We start from the raw sequence: 5,986 nt of genomic DNA on the forward strand, positions 1-5,986 counted from the left end.
CTTTTGTTTTCTATATTAATTCCATCTGAGAATTTTGAGAGTGGATAAATTGTGTCTGGTCCCATAGAGGAGAAGCTTCTGGAAAACTTTCCATCACAAGAAGGTCATGAAAATCATGAAACAGATAAGTTTCCAAGAATAATTTTCGTTTTACAACTATATTTTCTTCCTTTTAACCGTGTTAGAGTTCAAGGGAAAAAATGCTGTCATTATTATGTTAGGTGAGATTTCCAACAAAGGAAATTTAGTGTTTTCTGTAAATCAGAAGGAATGAATTGAAAAAATGTCCTTTATGCTGACTTAGGAAAGGGACACTTGGGAAAATGCTTGACATTACACACTCTATAAGTATATACGGAATAAGTAAGAGCAGAAAATTCTATGTCCCTGAAGCTTTCTCCAAGTTAACATTTAACTTTCAGTTTAAGGAAAACAAGTAGATCTTTGCATTTAAATTTCCCCTGAAATCCACGAAGTCTTATCATAAAAGAGAAAATGTTTCCTGTTTCTCTTTGTCTTTCTCCTGCTTGTGTATTTCGCAAATCATTCTCTGGGCATTTCCTCCTCAGTGTATTTCCTGTTGGTAGTTAAATCCACATTCTCAAAACAGAAATTATGCCTGTTATTATTTAATTCCTAAAGAGACACACTAACTCCCTAAACCATTTACTTGCTATATTATATCATCTTCAAATCTTGGCATGTGATAGAAGGCTAGTTATTTACATATGTAGTAATTTCCTACATGATCCCACAGTGTTTAAGCAGGCTATTGTTTTCAGAAAACAGATATTTTCAATACAATGCTTTCCAAATATTATTGCAAGCACTGAGAAACAAGAGGATTCTTCAGGCAGCACAGTTTAGGAAATGTAAGATAGGCATAGTTTGCCAGAGGGAGGTTTTAATTTTGAAATGTAGAGGAGAAAGGCAACAAAATACACAGAAGGTAACAAAAGGGATTAGTGCAGCCCATCAGGTTTCACAGGCTCTTAGAACTATTAAGAAGCTTAGAGATCATTTACTCCAATGCCCTCATTTTACTGATGAAGAAACAAGTACAGAGAAGCAATCTGGCTTGACAAGGTAATATATCTAGGAACTGGCAAAATCAGGATTAGAATTTAGGTCTTCAGATGCCGATACCTGTTAGTGCTCCATCTCCCCTCAAATTTATCACTTTAAATTTCATACCACCACCACCACCATTCCCAGGTATCCTGTAGGCTAGTTGAGGTCATGGACTATGGTGTGTATTTTGTCTTTTCATTCTCTGCCCTTAAATTGGTATTTGGCACACTGTAGGCACTTTAAAAGTGTCTTGAATTTTATTCTGACTACAAATCCAGTGCTCCCAAAACAACAAGGCCATATTAAAATGACTCCCACTCCCACTTAAAATGACTCCCGGGTTTTGTTAGTAGACATCAAAAATAAGCTTGTATAAAACTATTCAATACAGTTATTGAAAAATGTTTTCAAGCCATAGTAAAAAATATTATGTCTGTGTGTGGTTCTACAGAGCCTGAAAAGGATTTTCAGATATAAATTTCAAGTGTATATTAGCTCCTTACAGAAACACTGAAGCAAGGTAGGATAATCTGAGCAACTTGTCTGAGGTCATATTCCTAGAAAGTCTTCAGACACAAGGATCAATTTTCTTTCCACAGTGGTTCCACATCTGGAATCAGCCTTCAGCTGTATCTGATACACAGATGAAAGAGGAGATAGATGCTCATTGTCTAAATTTTACCTCTGATAGTTTACACTTTGTCTAACTCTTTTGCTCCTCTTTCTTTGTTGGGACTTGTGTAATACTATATGTGGATACCCAAGGATGCTCAAAAGAAAGCTCTGGACTTACTGGTGTGAAAATTTTTTGTTGTTGTCTTGTTTCCACCTGCAGATTTGGAAAAAAGTCAAGAGTCAGCCATGAGAAATCATACATTTGTGACAGAGTTCATCCTCCTAGGACTGACCGATGATCCAGACTTACAAGTCTTAATTTTCCTCTTTCTATTTTTCACCTACATATTGAGTGTAACTGGGAGCCTGACCATTATCACCCTCACCCTGCTGGACTCTCGCCTCAAGACTCCCATGTATTTCTTTCTCAGGAATTTCTCTTTCTTAGAAATAACATTTATATCTGTCTGCATTCCAAGGTTCTTGGTCACTATTTTAAATGGAGACAGGACAATTTTGTATAATTTTTGTGCAACTCAGTTATTCTTTTTTATCCTCCTGGGTTTGACAGAATTTTTTCTGCTGGCTGCCATGTCCTATGACCGTTATGTGGCCATCTGCAAGCCCCTACACTACATGACTATTATGAACAGCAAAGATGCAACCAGCTTGTAATCAGCTCTTGGCTGGCAGGTTTCCTCATTATCTTTCCGCCAGTCATCATGGGCCTCCAACTGGAGTTCTGTGACTCCAATATCATTGATCACTTCACCTGTGACTCTTCTCCTATGCTGATGATTTCTTGCACAAGTACCAAGTTCTTAGAGGTCATGAGTTTTTTCTTGGCTGTTTTCACTCTCATATTTACTTTGGCATTAGTGGTTTTGTCTTATGCATACATCCTCAGAACAATTCTGAGAATTCCATCTGCCCAGCAAAGAAAAAAGGCCTTTTCCACCTGTTCCTCCCACATGATTGTTGTCTCCCTTTCTTATGGAAGCTGCATCTTCATGTATGTCAAACCCTCAGCAAAGGAAAGGGTGGCTATGACCAAAGCGGTAGCAGTGCTGAATATCTCTGTTGCTCCCATGCTGAACCCCTTCATTTGTACCCTGAGGAATCAGCAAGTGAAACAAGCCTTTAAGGACATGGTCAAAAAGATCTTTCACTGAAATGCATAATATTTTGGTAAAATTCATTAATAAAAGCACAAAAGAGAATTATAAGTGAGCAAGAGAGGACCTCTGAAGATTTTGCTCCAATATACCTCCTCTGCCTTCTCCCTTCACTACATTCTTACACTTCTTTCTCCTTTTTCTCTAATTGCAAATTGCCCATTTCTGTCTTTTTTTATCCCAAAATAATTTTTTCTGAACATACAAGTAGTTTTAATCTACTTAGAAAGATTTTTTTTCTAAGCAGATTTAGCAGAAATGTACTTTTCCAATTGATTATTGTCTTTCAAAGTAATTTAATTGGGGAGGTAATTATTTCTGTAAAGTCACCATTACTATCACACAGCATTTGTGGAAGCTTTCTTTAGGAATTCCTTTCAGATAAGTATGTAAGCCGCAGACAATACAATCTTCCTTGCCCTTCAGTCTGCACTCACATTCTGGTTTTTTTGTTTGTTTGTTTTTTGTTTGTTTGTTTGTTTTAGGTAACTCGGATTAAGTGACTTGCCCATGGTCACACAGCTAGTAAGTGTCAAGTGTTTGGTCTGAAGCCGCATTTGAACTCAGGTCCTCCTGACTTCAGGGCCGGTGCTCTATCCACTGCGCCACCTAGCTGCCCCTTGCACTCACATTCTACTAAAAGTTAGTATTACCTTTTTTTCATCATTCAATTTTTTCACAAATTAATTTTTAGCTCTTTTTAGAAATGAAATTCCCATTCAGATGATCGTAATTTGCTGCCACTAGGGTATGCAAAGAAGGTTAGAAAGAAAATATAGGTAGGCAACTTTAGAAATCTTTTCAGGAATTTAGGTATAATCATTCAGGCTCTACATATTCATATCAAGATATTTGATAATTTTTTTTCTTTCTCTTTCTGATTATATCCATGAGACAAAAGAGAGTACTGAGTGGGACTGGGAAGAGTGATGGATGAAGAACTCATACCTGATAATAAACACTATACTGTCAAGTTGCCTTGTTAGCAATCAGTTATTAAATATTTTTTTTTCTCCTCAGAGAGAGATTAAAGACTGAAGGAAAGCCATTCCTCCTTGTGCATACTCAGGCTTCTGATATAAAGCATAGCTACACCTCCTGGAACCACAGATGAATCAAAGATTTCATTTAATCCTGGAGGAGAACTTGACTTAAATCAAGTGGATATAAGTTGGTTCACTGTTCCTAGAATATGGTAGGTGCTTAATAAATGCTTATTGATTGAATGATAATGATTGAAAGTTATTAAGAGGATACTCAAGTATACATAGGTGTTTGCTATATATTCCTGTCAACTCTACCTACAGTTGCTTTTTGACAGTCTTGCCAAATTTATTTACATTGCAGATTCATTAGTAAATTATGAATCTGGCATCCCAACCACGCTTTGAAACCAACTCCTTAAATGTTGCATTTAATAATTATTTATTTTTAAATGTTTTACAGTGTGTTCTTATTGATATTTTTAACGTCATAATTAAAAGTGTGAAGTCCTGAAATAAATCAAAGCCATGACTTGAGGAATAAAGCATATTTAATTGAGACAATAGGTTGGTTTGACACCCTGGAAGTTGTGCACTAGATTTCCCCACCAAAGAGACCGATGAAAAAATTATTATAGTTTTAGGAGAAGAGGAGGAGGAGATAGGTGAGGTAGCAAGCCCTGGTCATGAGACTCCAATGGCCCTTGACAATTTGGGCAAGGAGAATCACTTCATTTTAGCTATTTTGTTCTTCATACCATGAATCCCAATGGAAGGGAGCAAGGACATCGGGACCTGAGATCTAGCTCAAGCTAGGTTCCTTTGTAGGGTAAAATCCCAGGGCTGGAGGATTTAGGGTGTGGTTCAGCTCAATCTAATTGACAGTAAATAGCTTAAGAGTAGAAATACAAAGACATTACTGAAATTCTGACATGACTAGGATCATTTAAGGGAGTGCCAAGGAATATTATGTTTGGTATTAACAATTTCTGTCCCTACATTAACAATTTTCTGTCAAAAGGAAGTTGAGCTAAAACTGTAATTCAAATTGAATTGAAAAGAACAGTTAATATCCCTTTCCAAAACATCTACACTGTGGATCACCCCCTAGGCAATGGATAATTGCATGGTGAGTAAAAAGAGAATGCATCAAACCAACACCAGCAAATTTAGATTGCACACAACAATGGTACAAGTGTCATTCTGGAAATATATGATGAGAACAGATAGTGGGTCAGTCACCTAACCTCAGCAAGGGATGAGAAAGGGAATAATGATAGATAGATAGTCTATGTACTGTATTAATAGCTGCCTGTTCTTAAGAGCTCTGGAGGAAGGCTCTCAGCTCATTTGAGTGGATCACCTATGGAAGACTGAGGAAAGAACTTTCTTATCCCATGGGATAAGAAAACATGGATACAATGACCTGTACCTACATCAATAAGATGATTGATCCATTGAAATATACATATACACATGTATCTATGTGTAAATGTGTATATATATATATGTATGTGTGTGTGTATTCCTATGTATGTGTGTATAAATGTATATATATAGTAGTATACCTATATATATATATATATGTATGTATGTATAGATGATGGAGATTTGCTGCTACTGAGGCATGCAAAGAAGGTGAGAAAGAAATTAAAACCAAATAAGACTGGGGCAACTAGGAGTTGCTGTAGGTAGAGTGCAGGACTGGAGTAAGGAATACTCATCTTCCTGAGTTCAAATCTGACTGCAGACACTTACTAGCTGTATGACCCTGGGCAAGTCACTTAACCCTCTTTGCCTCAGTTTCCTCATCTGTAAAATGAGCTGGAGAAGGAAACAGTAAACCATTCCAGTATCTTTGCCAAGAAAACCCCAAACGTGGTCACAAAGAGTCAGACACAACTGAAACAACTGAACCCCAATTCAGAGCCCAGAAGATCTGATTTTTAGTATAACTTTGACATGTGCTGGCTGTGTGATTATGAGCAAGTGCCAACCTGCATTGGTAGAGAGAGTTTCCTCTTTGGGGAATTCCCTATGCCAGAGAAATCGCAGATCCAGTACATGAGTATAAAAGCAAGACTCTTACACTTGGTTAACTGTGCCTTTGAGAAGGCTAAAGGTCTGAACAATAACATGTTT

General features: G+C 37.1%; 1 pseudogene; it reads left to right on the forward strand.

Annotated features, from left to right (window-relative positions):
• The first annotated feature begins 1,932 nt into the window (after window positions 1-1,932).
• LOC110203850 (olfactory receptor 6C76-like) lies at window positions 1,933-2,858 on the forward strand (annotated as a pseudogene).
• The last annotated feature ends 3,128 nt before the right edge of the window (window positions 2,859-5,986 follow it).

The sequence above is a fragment of the Phascolarctos cinereus genome, unplaced genomic scaffold, assembly GCF_003287225.1.
Source record: "Phascolarctos cinereus isolate Bilbo 61053 unplaced genomic scaffold, phaCin_HiC Scaffold_19;HRSCAF=502, whole genome shotgun sequence".
Lineage (NCBI taxonomy): Eukaryota > Metazoa > Chordata > Mammalia > Diprotodontia > Phascolarctidae > Phascolarctos > Phascolarctos cinereus.